This window comes from Panthera pardus, unplaced genomic scaffold (assembly GCF_024362965.1).
Source record: "Panthera pardus isolate Hobbes unplaced genomic scaffold, ASM2436296v1 HiC_scaffold_6, whole genome shotgun sequence".
NCBI lineage: Eukaryota > Metazoa > Chordata > Mammalia > Carnivora > Felidae > Panthera > Panthera pardus.
In genome coordinates, this window is record NW_026526991.1 from 109,544,241 (window position 1) to 109,562,199 (window position 17,959).

A 17,959-nucleotide genomic window follows, 5' to 3' on the forward strand; every position below is an offset into this window, starting at 1 on the left:
TGACTACTGACTACCTAATAGAAATTTAAAAACATTGAAAGGGCAATACCCTACCCTTTAGAATCTCACATTCCTTTCTAAGACAGACAAATGAACAAATTGGTTATCCTTTGCCTCTTTTGCCCAAATACAGTGTTTGGAAGGCCCTTCCAAAAGAGTCCCAGATGAAATAACAGATGTACAGTGTTTTGAGTTATCCTTTTTTTCTTTTCAGATGCTGTTTATAACTTGGGGGAACATTTCTGCAGTGTGCATGCACATAGTGTGTGAAAAATACCTTTTCTATGTATTTGAATGTTCAGATGCATCTGAAATAATCTTACTTCAGGCTCCATCCTCTGGTGATTTTCAGTGTTTTATGACTATTAAGATGGTTTATCCATGTCTTTAATCCTCAACAGTCTTGTCATTAAATTAAATGTTGTGGACCTTCTTTAGAGCTGGTTTTGCCTTTTCACTTTAATATTAAGTATTTCGTTTGTATGTCAAGCATTATCACAGGCATTAGGGGATAGAGCAGTAAGCAAGAAGTGGAGTTTCTGCCCTCCTGGAGCTTCGATTCTGGTGTGGGAGAGAGAGACATAATACATAAGGAATAAAAATAATTTCAGAGAATCATTAAGTACTATGAAGGAAATAGGGAGTTGTGGTATTAAGAGAAGACTGAGATGCTGTGGTCAGGAAAAAAACCGGTCTTAGGGGACCTTTGACCTGATAACTGAAAAGTCAGAAGGATTTAGCCTTTGGAAGTCTGAGGGGAGAGTATTCCTATCTGAGGGAACAGCACGTGGTAATTCTCAGAGATGATATCAAGCTTGGGGTCAGCAAACTGAAAGAAGCTCAGTGAAGGTGGACCGTAGTGGGGAATAAGAGGTTAGGTCATAGCCAGGGGCCAGATCTTGTGAGGTCTTATTGTCCAAAGGAGTTTGGCCTTTATTCTTAAAGTACATTGAAAAGCTGTTGGAATTTTTGTCGAGATGGAAGTGATTTGCAACATGACTGGAGGAGGAGATTGAATAAAAGGAGAAGAGAAGCAGAGAGACCGAGAGAAGGCTGTGGTAGATTTGAATAGAATAGTGACTGGCGTGTTAGAGACAAGTTACAAAAGATTTTTGAGGTATATTTTGGAGCTAAATGTATTGATTGAACTTGTGGCTTGCATGAGAGTGTAGTTGCTTGGATCAGCAGTGACTCCTGGGTTTTGGGCTTCAGCTGGAGGCTGGTGATGCCATGTATTGAGATGAGAAGGTGGTGAGGGAAACATATGGATAAAGTTGGATTGGACATGTTAAGTAAGACCTGTTAGATGTTCAAGTGAAGGTGAGAACATCTGTATATCCAGATTTGGAGATACATATCTGGAATTTAGTGGAGAGGTTAAGAAGTCATTCATTCAACAAATGTTTTTCAGGCACCAGCTATGGTCCTGGCAGTGGGGATATAGTAGTGCAAAAATAGACAAAAATCTCTGTCTTCACAGGACTTCAATTCTAGTGGGGAGAGAAAGAGATGGGGAGTCATCAGCACTTACTGGTTGGTTTGTTTATGTTTTGAAAAGAAACTACATTCATATGATTCAGAAAATGTTTGGTGGGGTTTAGAGAAATTTTTCCCTATTTCTTGTCTCCCATCATCACCCAGTTTTTTTGGGGCCAAACAGGGTTTGTGTTTTCGTACATATCTTTCCAAAGATATATTTTATGAACATACAGACAAATATGTATATATCCCTCTCCCCACTTTGCCAAAATGGTAGCATACTTCACTTGCTTTGACACCATGTATTTTTTAGAGTATTAAATAGTATTTAAAAGTTAATGAAACAGGATGAGACCACCTAAGGAAAAAATGTAGAAAGAATTTTAGAAGGCTCCGGAATACTGCAACATTTTGTAAGTTGGTCCCTGCTCTCTGAGTTTTGGACCTACAGATGTGGAGTTGTTTAAAGAGCTGTTACTTTTTGTGAGACTTTTTATAAAAGTTTGCTCTGTTTCTTTTGTGTTCACTTTATCTTCCTGTTCTCTTTATTGGCTGGAAAATATCTGTGATTGGGAGCAGTGTTTTCCTGTATATACTGTCAATTAAATTCAAGTAAATTAATGACAGGATCAGCCCTGGAATCTTAATATTGTGAAGACTTTTGACTGGCTATTGTTAAGTCTAGGAAAAAGAGACAGATTTGGAATGTTAGGAGGTTATAACAAGTTACTGATATTTAAGATGTATGAGTGAATCCTCTCTCAGTAATCAGTTAATCACAATATCTGTTCAGAGCAATCTGGCTCTTTGCTGGGTTTGAATCTTAGTAGTAATGTTTCTATTACATTGCAGATGTTAGTGTAAACCTTGTATTACTATCTTTAAGAATATGTAGAGTTGGGGCGCCTGGGTGGCTCAGTCGGTTAAGCATCCGACTTCGGCTCAGGTCATGATCTCACGGTCTGTGAGTTCGAGCCCCGCGTCGGGCTCTGTGCTGACAGCTCAGAGCCTGGAGCCTGCTTCAAATTCTGTGTCTCTCTCTCTCTCTCTCTCTGCCTCTTCCCCATTCATGCTCTGTCTCTCTGTCTCAAAAATAAATAAACGTTAAAAAAAATTTAAAAAAAAAAGAATATGTAGAGTCATTCTGTTACTTTTTGTTTAGGAAGGCTTATTGGAGAACACTGCAGTTCTTTTGATTCTTAAAAGTTTTGAGACAATGAGTAGTGTTAAGATCATGATATTGCATCTGCTACACCTTTTGTGGTATGATTGAACTCTGTTGATTGACTTATGTGGAGTTGGGGAGATGGAATATTTTTTATTGAATGTATAACACTTTATATATTGGTTGACATTTTGAATTCCTGTTAGCTGTCTTTAGCTACTTGCTATATAAATTTTAAATTTACCTGGTTTTTTTTTTCTGCGATTTTTCTTGATTTAAAAACTTAGTTCAGTTCTATTTTTGTGGTTATTTTTGCTATTCTCTTGTATTCTTTTTGCTAGAGATAAAAGTAAGCCAACTTATTTCTGCATTGGAGAAATATAATCTTTGATGGAAAATATTTAATGGTCCTTTTTAAAGTATTAGACACTAATTACTAGGTATAAGACTACCATGTGAAATATATGTAGTGAGTGTGTTAAGCTAACTTAAATTCTGTAAATGTGTAGGTGTTAATGTCCTATTTCAAGGTTTTAGTTATCTAAATGATTTTCATTTATATACTTTATGAATGATGTGACTAATTGTTATTTAATCATGGGATTATAACCTGATTGTGTCTGTGTCAGAGTTTTTTGATTATTGAGGTCGACAGTTATTATTGTTTCTCTTACCAGCTGTAAGTTTCTTGAAGGCAACATCTCTGGCATCTGTAAATACATAATAAGTATCTATTAATACCTTAAGTCTTGTTTCAATGTAGGTTGCTTTTCTAATAATGAAATGTTGGATTTATGCTGTGTAAATACTTCTTGAATTTCTCAACTTTGTTTTAATTCAGTTGAGAACATGCATAGAATACTTAAAAAAATTTTTTTTGTTAAATTTTGAAACATATACCCTTCACCCAGGTGCCCTTTATCCAGCTTTCCCTAATGTTAATAACTTATGCAACTAGAGCACAGTGATTAAAGCCAGGAAATCAACATTGGTACAATACTACTAACTACAGACCCTATTTGAATTTCACTAGTTTTTCCAATAGTATCATTTTTCTGTTTCATAATTCAATTCAGAATCATACATTGCATTTAGTTGTTGTGTTTCCCTAGTCTCATATGATATGATCTTTTCTCATCTTTCATGACTTTCACACTTGTGATGAGTGTGGCCATTTATCTTGTAGAATGTCTCTCAGTTTGCGTTTGTCTGATATTTCCTTGATTTATTGAAGTTATGCGTGTTTGGCAAAGATACTACAGAAGTAATGTTGAGTCCTGCACATCACAGAGTACAGGATGTCAGTATATCCTATTTGAGGTGATGTTAATTCTTATATGGTTGAAGTCGTGTCTGTCATATTTCTCTCCTTGTAGAGTCACTATTTTTCCTTTTGTAATTATAAGATATCTTTGGGAGAGTCTTTGAAAACGTGCAGATATCCTTGTTCTTCTCAAACTTTTGCTCAGTCATTTCAGTATTCTTGGTAGATCTTTCCTGAAGCAATTATCATATTGGTGTTTGCCTGATGGTGATTTTATTTTTCTCATTTCTTTCTATATTTCTTTGTTTGCCTTCTGTATTTATTTATTTTTAAATTTTTGTTTTCAAAAAAACAAAATTTATTTTAAAATTTTGTTTTCCCTTCTACATTTATTTTTAAATTTTTGTTTCCAGCTTGATCCCCCCTCCTTCTTTTTTAATTTTAGAGAGTGGGAGAGAGTGCACAAGTAGGGAGAGGGGTAGAGGGACACAGAGAGAGAACCTTAAACAGTTTCCATGCTCAGCATGGAGCCCGACATGGGGCTCAATCCTATGACCCTGGGATCATGACCTGAGCCGAAATCAAAAGAGTTAGATGCTCAACCAATTGAGCCTTCTATGTGTCCCCCTTCTACATTTATTAATTGGAATTCTTCTGTAAAGAAGAACTGCCCCTTCTCTTTATTTAGTAATTTGTTTATATCTGTACTAAGTCATAGATACTTATTTTATTCTGTGGTTTATAATCTAATGCTGTCATTATTTTGTTGCTCAGATTGTTCCAGCTGTGGCCTTCAGGTTGGCTCTTTGTCTTTTCGACATACTTCCATTCTCTTTTTTTTAAGAAAGCTCTACTTTTCTGGCACCAAAAATTTTCCAGGTTCATCTTATATTTCTCTGCTGCAGCCTTAGAATCAGTCACTTCTCCAAGGAGCTCTGGTTCCTTCTACTGGAGAATGATACTTAGAAACCAAGATCTGGATGCTATGTGTGCTTATTACTGCTGAGGTGTCATTGCTCCTAGGCCCTCCCAGCAGAGCTAGAAATATATTTATGTATACACATTAATCCATGTGTGCACAAACATCCATGTTTATTTCTGTACCTTTTTATTTGTATGTGTGTATGTATGTTGTATTAAAAACCATGAGTTCATACTGATAACTGATTCCAGTTAGACACTGTAGAGTTTATGTTAGCCATCCCCCTTTTTTATAACTATTTTCTGACATTGAGAAATAGAGCATACTTTTCTTACAGTCCTAATAATCACATAAGTAGTATGAAGTTACCAAAATAATGAATGTGACAAGAAAAAGATCCACAAATAGTCCTGAGCCTTAAGAAACATGTTAAACTATCTGTCAGAGTATTTCTTTTATTTGGTAGAAGTCTATATGAACCAAAAATAATGACATTTTGTCTTCTAAATATTAGAAGTATTCCAAGTATTAGAACTTCTAAATATTGTCTTGATTATATTTAAAATTTTTTGGAGATCACTTTGCACTGAGATTCAGATACTCTCTTTTGCATCAGAACTTTGTTGTCCATATGATCTGGATTTTAAGCATTTATAAGGACAGCATCTTTTTTAGGGGGGCACCTGGGTGGCTCAGTTGGTTAATGTCCAACTCTTGATTTTGGCTCAGGTCATGATCGTGGTTTGTGGGATCAAGCCCCACGTCGTGCTGTACACTGATAGCACAGGGCCTGCTTGGGATTCTCTCTCTCTCTCTCTCTCTCCACCCATCCCTTGCTCACATGCATGCTCTTTCCCTCTGGCTCTCAAAACAAATAAATGAAAAGGACAGTACCTGCTTTTGTATTTTTTTTTATTGTGGTAAAACACACGTACCAAAATTTCCCATTTTAACCATTTTTAGTGTGTAGTTAGTTCGCTAACAGTAATTGTACTCACAATGTCTTCACAACCATCACCACTATGTATTTCCAAAACTTTTTCATTATCCCAAATAGAAACTGCAACCATTGAGCAATAGCTCCCCATTCCCTCCCCTGCCAGCACCTGGTAACCTCTAGTCTACTTTTTGTCTTATGAATGTGCCTCTTTTGGTACCTTATGAGAGGAGGATCATACAGTATTTATTCTTTTGCATCTGGCTTATCTGACTTGACATACTGTTTGGGGGTTCATCCATGTTGTAACATGTATCAGAATTTACTCCTTTTTAACGAATGAATAATACTTCTTTCATGTGTATTGCAATTACTTATCTATTCTTCTGTTAATGGGCACTTGAGTTCTGTCCACCATTTGGCTATTGCGAATAATGCTGCAGTAAATGTTATAACACGAGTATCTTTTCCATTGCCTACTATTCAGTTCCTTTGGATGTGTACCTGGAAGAGCAGTTGATGCTCTTGTATGGTAATTCTGTATTTAGGTTTTTGAGGACCTGTTGAAATGTTTTCCATGGTGGCTGCACCATTTTACATTCCTACCAGCATTGCACAAGGATTCCAATTTCTCCACATCCTTTCCAACATTAGTTATTTTTCATTTTTGGCTTGTTTGCTTGTTGTGATAATAGACATCATGTGAAATGGTATCTTACTGTACTTTGGATTTACATTTCCCTAGTGACTTGTGAATGTTGAACATCTTTTCATGTGCTTGTTGGGCATTTGTGTATGTTTGGAGAAATATCCAGGTTCTGTGCCCATTTAAAAATTTATTGTTGTTAAGGTGTTCTTTTATATACTCTGGATGTTAATCTCTTATCAGACATATAAGATGTAGATATTTTTTCTCATTTTGTGGATTCTTTTCACTCTCTTGATAGTGTCCTCTGGTGCATAAAGTTAAATTTTGATGAAGACCAGTTTATCTATGTTTTCTTTTGTTTGTGTTTTTGGCATCATATACAAGAAATCATTGCTAAATCCAGTGTCACAAAGCTTTTCCCCTGTGTGTTCTTCTATGAGTTTTTATTTTTTTGTGTGTTTTTGTTTTTTGAGAGAGGTAGTGAGCAAGAGAGAGGCAGAAGGAGAGAGAATCTTAGGCAGGCTCCATGCTCGGTGCCTGACACAAGGCTTGTATGTGACCGTGAGGTCATGACCTGAGCCCAAATCAGGAATCTGACACTTAACTGACTGAGCCACCCAGGCACTCCTGAGTTTTTGTTTTCGTTAAGTATGGATTTTTTAAAAATAAAATTTTTAAATGTTTTTTTATTTTTGAGAGAGAGAGAAACAGAGCATGAGCGGGGTAGGGGCAGAGAGAGAGGGAGACACAGAATCCGAAGCAGGCTCCAGGCTCCGAGCTGTCAGCACAGAGCCCGATGTGGGGCTTGAACCCATGGACCATGAGATCATGACCTGAGCCAAAGTTGGATGCTTAACTGACTGAGCCACCCAGGTGCCCCTACCCCTGAGTTTTTTGTTTTTATATTTTTATATTTTATTTTATATTTTAAATATTAAATATTAATTTATATATATTATATTTATTATATATTATATCTTTTATATTTTATATATTTATATTCATCTTTTAAGTATATGTCTTTCATCTTTAAAAAAATTTTTTTTAATGCTTTTATTTATTTTTGAGGGAGAGAGAGAGACAGAGCATGAATGGGGGAAGGGCAGAGAGAGAGGGAGACACAGAATCTGAAGCAGGTTCCAGGCTCTGAGCTGTCAGCACAGAGCCTGACACAGGGCTTGAACTCACGGACCTGGAGACCATGACCTCAGCTGAAGTCAGATGCTTAACTGACTGAACCACCCAGGCGCCCCTGTTTTTCTTCCATCTTGAGTTAAGTTTTGCATATAATGTAAGTAAGGACAGAGTATTTTGTACGGATTTTCTGTAGATGGCTTTATGTTGGCACTTAGAGATCTCCAAACTTTGACTAGAGCTTGGAAGTTAAAGTTTAGAGGGCTAAAAAAAGCAGTTATGAAGAAGATAATTGAGGATTATGGAAATTGGCATTATGATGAAAGGAATTGTATTTTTTCCTATCTGAAACCCATAAACATTAAAATGAACTGCTTATGAGAAAAGTAGAATGAAAGAAAGTCTTTAATTGATAGTTTGGGAATAAAGTATGAGAAAGAGTAAAGGCATAAAGATCTCAGCAGTGATACAGTTTTGGTCTTCATTAGATTCAAAAGCATGGATGGAAAATTTAAATTACAGAAAAGAGTAGAAAATAATACTACCTGAACTTAGCATTGTCCAGCAAACTTGAAATGTATTTATAAATATTGCCTTGTTATACTGTTTTTATGTTATTTAAAAAGATTTTTAATGTTTATTTTTGAGAGAGAGAGAGAGAGAGAGAGAGAGAGAGAGAGAATATTAGTGGGGGAGAGGCAGAGAACCAGGGAGATGCAGAATCTGAAGCAGGCTTCAGGCTCTGAGCTGTTAGCACAGAGCCTGATGCGGGTCTCGGACTCATGAACCACAAGAGCATGACCTGAGCCAAAGTCAGATGCTTAATCGACTCAGCCACCCAAGTGCCCCTATACTGTTTTTATGTTGTGCAGATGGAAAAAATGAAATAGTAACTAGTCTAGGATCACATTGCCATTGACAGAATAGTTTCTTGATTGACACCCTTTAATTTTTTTTTTTAGATGTTTGTTTATTTTTCAGAGAGGGAGAGAAACAGTGACAATGTCTCAAGCAGGCTCTGACATGGGACTCGATCTCACGAACCATGAGATCATGACCTGAGCCAAAATAAAAAATCGGCTGCTTAACTGACTGAGCCACCCAGGCACCCCCACACCCTTTCATTTTTGAGTCTAGTATTTTCCTTCCTTCCTTTCCTTCTTTCTTTCTCATGTTTTGTTTGTTTTTTAAAGTAAACTCTACTCTCAGTGTGGGGCTCAACCCACAAGAGTCAACCCTGAGATCAAGATCATATGCTCTACCAACTGAGCCACCCAGGAGCCCCTCTTTCTTATGTTTTGACATCTAGCAGAAACTTCCTCCACCACTCTGAGACATTTGACTTTTTAGGTGCTACTTGCCTTCTTGTAGAAGGCTTAACTATCATCCATCCACTTGCTCCGAGCCAACTGTAGTTTCTAATAATAGCCATTTTGGGTTATTCTGAGGAATTAGATAATGTATAAAATGTATACAGCATCGTTTCTGGAACATATGCAGTCAATAAAGGTTTGCTATTATTATTGTTATTAACAACCCTGTAGTTAGGTGTTACGATGGTGGTAAAGAATGGGCAAAGTACATCCTGCTTAGTGTCCCTCCTATGGGAAAATTGGTGTCATTATGGTGTCATTTATTTTTACAACTTGCTATGTTGGATTGTCTTTATTCTTTACCTTAAGGGACACTTAAGTGAAAGAATGGGATGGTAAGAGGTTGTGTTGTTCAAGCTGTGTTGGGGATTTTAAACAGGAGGTGGTGGTCAGCAAAGCTGATGTGTATCTGCCATAGCTGTATCACCTTTTCTTTCTTTTTTTGTTTTAAGTTTATTTATTTTCGAGGGGGGAGGGGCAGAGAGAGAGGAGAGAGACTCCCAAGCAGACTCTGCGCTTATAGCCCATCTCATGAACTGTGAGATCATGACCTAAGCCAAAATTAAGAGGTGGATGCTCAACTGACTGAGACACCCAAGCGCCCCTGTATCACTTTTTTCTTATTCTCCCATGTCTGTGTCTTCTATAGCTGTGCTAGAACTTAAGTGGGAATTAATATACAGGAGCTTGCAAGTACATTAATTTGTTTGGAAAAAAGGACCAGTTGAGAAATAGTGATAAATAAAGTTGGTAAGAATTGGAAGGTGAAGCAAGGACTCTGAATTTATTACAGCCAATAATAAACCAGTAGTAACTGTTCAGAATGTGATTCCCCTCCTCCATAAAAGTCATGTAACCCATAACAAACAAAAAACTTGGCTAAAGCAAATTACTATTAATCCTTGTATTTGTGAAAAAAATTTAAGTCCAATATTTTAAAATATATATGATTTATCTTTCAAAAGAATAGGATAACAAATACTGCAAGTCTTTGGGTAGTGTAAAGACAGGGTGATTAGGGTAATCCTTTTCAATGGGTAGGAGATCAGGCCTAGGAAAAATTGTGCTCTGGATGTTGCAATTATTTGTGAAAAGGCAATTATTGTGAAAAGGTAATGGCTTTGTCTAGTATGCATGCCAGTTTGAGCTTGCCTACCCATGAGGGAGTTAGATTCACATTCTGTAATTCATTTGAGATAGGTATATGAGAATGTTTTTGTTTTTTCTTTTAAGGCTGGTTGATGTCTTAAAGTCCTTGCCTAAATTATTAAGAAAAGAAAAAAGTGAGAAAGCAAGTAAAAAGGACATTAAACTTCATGCTGATAAGAGCGATGTGAAAACTTGAAAAAAAGTACAGTCTATACTGACTTGCAGGAGAATTTCAAGTTCATTGAGGAAAGAAGGGTCTTTAATTCTGGTCAGGTGGATTTAGTTTGGAAGCACTTGCCTTCTATAACTTATTTATTATAGCATAATCCCTTTCTCCCCACTGTCCTCCTCCTTTTTTTTTTTTTTTTATTTGAGACTTACGGGTTTTCTTCCTGCAATCTACATTTTGCCAACCAAGATTGATGAGAGACTACTGTATTTCTCTTTATTATTTTTCCCCCACTTCCTCCTCCTTTTTTTTTTTTTTTTTGAACATACAGAAATGACCGTTGTAGAGTACTTAGAGCTCTGTGGATCAAATCTTATTGCAACAAAAAGCATTGTACGGCATGTCTCCAAACAATAAAGATATCTCTTCGCTCTATCTAATGGCTCTCTCATTTGAATAGAGCAAGAAGAAATTGTTTAGATGAATCCTGGAGCTTATTTTTAAATGAAACAACAGTAGTGTTTTTAGTCAGTGTGTAGTAGAGGTAGCATTTCTTATGGAAATGGAAAATATTCCAAAGTTAATAATGCTCTGTATTAGGCTTTAAAGTATTTTCTTTCAATTTATATTAATTATAATTAGTTATATTCTAATTACATTAATTCAAATATAACCTGCTGTAAGCCCGCTAAATGTCATTTAAAAAACTAATTATGGGGACGCGAGGGTGTCTCAGTCTGTTAAGCTTTTGACTTCAGCTCAGGTCATGATCTCACTGTTAGTGGGTTCGAGCCCCTCATCGGGCTCTGTGCTGAGAGTTCAGAGCCTGTAACCTGCTTTGGGTTCTGTGTCTCCATCTCTCTGCCCCTCCCCCATTCTTGCTCTGTCTCTCTCTGTCTCTCTCTCAAAAATAAACATTAAAAACTTAAAAACAAATTATGGGAACGTCCGGGTGCCTCAGTTGGTTAAGAATCTGACTCTTGATCTGGACTCATGTCTTGATACGTTGTGAGTTCAAGCCCCACATTGGGTTCTACACTGAGCATAAAGCTTACCGAAAAAAAATTATATGGTATATTGACTTACCTGAAATTAATTTAGGCCCCAGTATTATATCTTACTGGTAATTTTTGGAATAGTCAAATTTTTGCCTGTATTTCAATACTGAAATAAAAAGTCATTTGGTAGTTTTGTTTTTTACTAAAAAGAGAACCACAATATTAAGTGTTTAGCTATTTACATTATTGATGAATCCTACTTTTGGAAGTCAGCTGAAATGTGGCACACTAAAGCATTTATCAGTAGTTAAGCTACAGTCACCTTCATCAAGATGTTAAACATGGTTATACATTTTACTAAAATAGTTTATACTTCAAATAAAATATTTATCCAGTTATGTACCAACCTCAGTTCTATACTTAAAATTCAGTGTTTTGAGATTCTGTTAACTGCTTTACCTGCTGAAATGTAATTATCCAAATTAGATCTTTATATGAAAAATGTCTAAGTGAAGAACAATATTGATTCAAATTAAAATCCATCTGATCTTGGCAGTTATATCTTTTTTTAAATTTCTGTTATTATTAGTAAATTTGTTTTTATTTTTATTTTATTTTTTTTTTAATTTTTTTTTTTAATGTTTATTTATTTTTGAGACAGAGAGAGACAGAGTGTGGACAGGGGAGGGGCAGAGAGAGAGGGAGACACAGAATCTGAAACAGGCTCCAGGCTCTGAGCTGTCAGCACAGAGCCTGACGTGGGGCTCGAACTCACAGACCGTGAGATCATGATCGGAGCTGAAGTCGGACGCTTAACCTACTGAGCCACCCAGGCGCCCCAGTAAATTTGTTTTTAAAACATTTTTAGGGATAGGAATTTTGTCAGGCTGTGTTACCACATCATAGTTTGGGCAGTAACATGTTCTTTTGGAGCTCTCTTTCAGCCTCAGAAACCTAAAACTTACTGGAAAGTTAAGATTCTCAGGAGAAAGGAAAGGCTAGTGACAGGTCACCTTTTAGTGTTCTGAGGAGTGAAGTATGTGTAGTAAGGAGAAAAACTTAAAATTTGAGATTTTAGAACAGTTCTGTCAGAAATCTAGATAGCCTATCTATGTGATTTTCCTGATTATTTCTTTATTCTCTTTATCTTAGGTTGCCTAGCTATTCTCTTAGAACTGGTAACTGATTAAAAAATTTTTGTTTTCAGAATATTAGTAAAATATTTACCAAATTTTCTGGGAAGGATGTTAGAGTATCAAATTAAGACAGCACAGAGTTTTATTTTTTGTTAAACAGTAAAATATTTGATACATACTAAAGACTTTAAGTTAGAGTCTTTGAAGAATTTTAAGCAGAGGGTATGAAATGATAAGATTTGCATTTTAGAAAGCTTACATTGGCCATGATATGTGGCATGTACCAAGGCATCAGAAAAAGATATAGGCAGGTCACTTAGGAATCTATGGCAGTAGCCAGGTAAGAGGTGGTGATTTGGATTAAGGTGTTATCAGTGGGAATGGGAAGAAGCAGATGAATTCAAGAGTGGTTAGAAGATAGAGTTGGAATAACTTATTGATTGGATTGATTTGTAAAGAACAGTAAGAGAGAAATCAAGAATGACTAATAAAATTTCTGGCTTGATCAATTCAGTGAATGAGGATGTCATTTACTGAGATGTGGAATATTGCAGAAGAATGGACATCTTGAGTTTGAGGGGTCAAGTTTACGGAAGTGTAATTTACACCTAGAAAAATTTACCCTAAAAAATTCTTTGAATTTTGATAATTTTGTATGGTCATGTAACTACCATCATAGTTAATATCACCCCAAAAGTTTCCTATTGCTCTTTTGTAGTCTTTACTGAGCCTTTGACATCAGTGATCTGATGTATGTCTCTCTATTTTTGCCTTTCCCAGAATGTCATGTAAAGTGAATCCTACAATAGGTAGTCTAATGAATCTCTTCTTTGGCTTAGCTAATGCTTTTGAGAATCCATCATCTGTTCTCATCCATATATCAGTAATTTGTTCCATTTTTTTGCTGAATAGTATACCACAGTGTGGATGTACCACATTTTGTTTTTTCTTTCACCAGTTGATGGGCATTTGGGTTGTTTCCAGTTTGGGGCAGTTATGAATTAAAGTGCTCTAAAAATTTGTGTTTAGGTTTTTTTATAAATATCTACCTTTATTTCTAATAGGAATGGGATTACTAGGTCAAATGAAAAGATACATGTTTAAGAGAAGCTGCCTAGTGGTTATTTCATGTTAAATTTCCACTTGCACAAATGAGAGTTTCTGTTGCTCCACATCCTCATCAGCATTTGATTCTGTCAGGTTTTTTGACCCATTCCAATAGGTGTATAGTGGTATCTTGTTGAGGTTTTAATATGCAGTTTTCTAATGACTAATGATGTTGAATTTCTTTTATGTTCTCATTTGCCATCAGTATTTCTGAACTCTTTGGGTCTTTTCGCTATTTGTTAATTAGATTGTATGTGTTCTTATTAATTGAGTTTGAGAGTTCTTTACATAGACTTCTTTGAGAGTTCTGGATACTAGTCGTGCATGTGTGTGTGTGTGTATGTGTGTGTGTATCTGTCCTATGCCAGGTATGTCTTAAAATATTTTCTCCCAGGCTGCAGCTTTTCGTTTTCTTTTCATTCATTTTTTTTTTCTGTTGAGGTATAATTGCCATATAACATTAGTTTCAGGTTTACAGCATAATGGTTCAATATTTGTATATGTTGCCAGATGATAGTTAACATCAGTTATCATACATAGTTATAAAACATTTTTTTCTTGTGGTGAAAACTTTTAAGATTTACTCTCTTAACAACTTTCAGATATGTAACATGGTATTATTAACTGTGGTCTTCATGTTGTACATCATATCCCCAGGACTTGTTTATTTTAATACTGGAAGTTTATACCTTTTGACCACCTTCACCCATTTTGCTCACCCTTCACTCCCCATGTTTGGCAGCCACCAGTCTGTTCTCTGTATATGTGAGTTTGTGTTATTGTTTTGTTCCATAATAATCTTAGCATTGTTTTTTCTATTTCTGTGGGGAAAAAATGCCATTGGAATTTTGATAGGGATTGCATCGACTTGGTAGATTGCATTAGATAGTATGGACATTTTAACATGGAGTGTCTTTAGCATGGAGTATCTTTTCATTTGTTTTCTTTAGTTTTTCCTTCAGTGTCTTATGGTTTTTAGTGTACAGGTCTTCCACCTCTGATTAAATTTACTCCGAAGTATTTTTTTTTTTTTTTTTTTTGGTGCAATTGTAAATGGGATTGTTTTCTTCATTTCTATTTCTGATAGTTATTAGTGTATAGAAATAAAACTTTTTTTTTTTTTTTTTTTTTTAAATTTTAAAGAGGGCACATGAGCTGGGAAGAGAGGGACAGAGGGAGAGAGAGAATCTTAATCAGGCTCCACGCTCAGTGCAGAGCACAGTGCGGGGCTCAATCTCACGACCCTGGTATCAAGACTCGAGCTGAAATCAAGAGTTGACTGCTCAACTGACTGAGCCACCAGGTGTCCCAATGCAACAGATTTTTATACACTGATATTGTGTCCTACAACACTATATCGTTGATATGATTCAGGCTTTTTGTGTCCTAACTAGGAAGTCTTTACTTAATCCTTTGTTTACGTTTTAATGTAATGCACCTAAATTGCCCCCAAATTCTCCACCAGAGCTGCCAGCTTCTTTCTGTGTCCAAACATAGCACCCAATGAGAGGGTGTGGAGGGAAGGGTCCAGGCTAAATATGGCCCAGCAGCCAAATCTTTCCCTCTCCCTGTTTTTCATAAGTAAAGTTTTATTGGCGTACAAACATGCTCATTCATTTACTTGTTTTCTGTGGCTGCTTTTGTGCTGCAGTGGCAGAATTGAGTAGTTGTAACAGAGACTTAATGGCTCTCAAAGTCTACAATATTTACTTTCTACTTTTTTTACAAGAAAAGTTTGTTTGACACCTGAGATAGTCTATTAGTTCCTGCTTCTCCTTTTCTTGAGGATAACACTCCTGGAGCCCTTTATTCTTCTGTGTCTATCTGGACAGATTGTTTTTATTTTTTTATTAAAAAAATTTTTTTTAATGTTCATTTATTTTTGAGAGAGAGGGAAAGAGAGAGGGAGACACAGAATCCAAAGCAGGCTCCAGGCTCTGAGCTGTCAGCACAGAGCCTGACATGGGGCTCGAATTCATGAACCATGACCTGAGCCAAAGTGGGAGGCTTAACCAACTGAGTCACCTAGGTGCCCCTGGGCAGATTGTTTTTAAAATCTGCATAGGTGCTATTCTGAAAAATTCCTGTTCCTTTCTCCTTTGTTAGATCCCTCTCTTTCTGGGATCCCAAGTCTTTTTTTTTGTTTGTTTCATTTCCTCCTGATAGAATATATTTTTTATTTTCCTACAAAAAGAGACTGGATGGGAAGTAAATTGATATCACTCTTGACAGAGAATCCTAGGTGGTTAGTTTATTTTCCCTGAGAATTTTGAAAACATTGCTTTATATTACTTTCCAGCTTCCAGCGTTGCTATCAATAAATCTAAAGACTTTCCAACTCAGGGTTTGTTGTAACCTGTTCTTCTTTTCTGAAAACTTTTGGAATCTTTTCTTCATCCCCAGTCTTTTAATATGTCAAAGAGAGGTGCCTCTTGTTTATTTTTAAAACTAAATATTCTGGGTATTGTGTTGATCTTTTTTAGATGGAAAACTCATGTTCTTCATTCTAGGATATTTTTTTCTCTGATGATTGCCTCTCATTCTGATTTTCTTAGATACATACTGATTGCATGTTGGACCACTTAGATTAATATCTTTTTTCTTTTTTAAGTATTCTTATTTCTTTTATGTGCTCCCCTACCCCATGTTTATGAAACTATTAATGCTGTTGAGGAGGAGGATTTTTACCTTTTTCCTTTGGAAAATTGCAAATATATACCAAAAAAATAGTAAAATAAACCCTCAGGTACTTGTCACTCATTCTCAACAATTATTCATAAGCAAGCTATTAATTTTGAAGCATATCTCAGAATTTCATTACATTCATACATATTTTGGAATATGACCCTAATGGATAAGGACTTTCATTAAAACAAATTATCATTATAAAAACTATAAAAAATAATTTTTTAAGGTCATCAGATATCCCATCATTGTCTAAGTTTCCAGGGGTATCATAATTTAATGTAAAAGACCTCAAATCTGCACCCAAACAAAGTCATTCATACTGTGATTGATTAATGTGCTTTTTAGTCTTAGTTAAATTCCCCCTCCGTATATCTCTCCCTCTCTCTTTTTCTCTTCTCTCTTATCTGTGTGCATAGTTTATTGAAGAAATCTGATTATCCAGTAGTTTCCTACAGTCTGGATTTGCTGACTTGCAGGTTGAAGGTTAGTAATGCTTGAATATATAACGTACATAGCATAGAAGGCATTCTGAAGACTGCCTTTATGACGAACTTCATTCTCTTAGTATAATGGTTTTGAGGTTAATCCATTTTGTAACATCTATCAATACTTCTTTTTCTTGTATTGAGGAAGAATGATCCATTTTATATATATAATGTATTTTATCCATTTAAGTGTTGATAGATATTTGAGTTATGAATAATTATGAATTTCTGCCTTTATGAATAATGTTGCTGTGAACATATGTGTACAAGTTTTTGTGTGGCCATGTTTTCTTTTGGGTATATATGTAGGAGTCGAATTTCTGGATCATATAACTATAATTATGTAAATAATTTTTGTAATTATTTAATTTACTATTTTTTTTTTAATTTTTTTTTAACGTTTATTTATTTTTGAGACAGAGAGAGACAGAGCATGAATGGGGAAGGGTCAGAGAGAGGGAGACACAGAATCTGAAACAGGCTCCAGGCTCTGAGCTGTCAGCACAGAGCCTGACGCGGGTCTCGAACTCACGGATCGCGAGATCATGACCTGAGCTGAAGTTGGCCGCTTAACCGACTGAGCCACCCAGGCGCCCCAAATTTACTATTGATAATACATATTAAGAAGTGGTTCTCTGAGAAAATCTAGTCTATAAGTTGTTTTCAAATGCAATGAAAAGTTTACAGATACTATAATTAATAGTGATGATGTTATTTGGAAATAAAATGACACATGAATTTTTTTTGTTTTTTTTTGTTTTTTTTTTTTTGTTTTTTTATTTGGAGCCTGTGATTTGTTTTTAGGGCTCATAATACTCCTGGGCCTTAGGCATGGTACCTATGTACTGCCTAAGTGTTGCAAATCCTAACATTGCATGAGTGGAACTCAGAAGAAAGCTAAAGTGGTAATGTGACACTTGAACTTTGTGGATACTCAGTGGGACATAATCTGAGTGGGGATGGAAATGGTCCTGGCAGGCTGTCAGGCATAGGACCTTGGTGTGGTCCCTAGTAGAGCACAGGGATGAAGAAGACTCTTACTTGTTTTTATGAGTTACCAGACAGCTTGGAAGATGTAGGAGAATAGTGCAGTGATTGTGGCCCTGTTTCTTTATTTGCTCTATAGTATTCTTACATAAGTTCTTAATGAATAAATTATCATGTAAGCAATTTAGATAAAAGAACTTAGATTTTTTTTTAGTTATGTGAACTTTCTATTGTACAAGCAGAGAATTTAGTAGACAGTTTTAGCATACTTTCAGCTATTGGTTCATGAATTTCTAGTATGTTTGACTAGGCTGGTG

The 17,959-nt window shown here is 35.8% G+C and overlaps 1 protein-coding gene across 4 annotated transcripts in view; it reads left to right on the top strand.

Annotated features, from left to right (window-relative positions):
• Positions 1–17,959, top strand: part of CUL2 (cullin 2) — a 101,910-nt gene that overhangs the window by 1,237 nt on the left and 82,714 nt on the right. The window contains exon 2 of one of the 4 annotated variants that reach the window (XM_019465114.2): positions 215–341. The exons of the other annotated variants lie outside the window; for them this stretch is intronic. The gene's annotated coding sequence lies outside the window, so the exon portion shown is untranslated. The remainder of the gene's footprint in view (positions 1–214; positions 342–17,959) is intronic. 4 annotated transcript variants of the gene reach the window in all.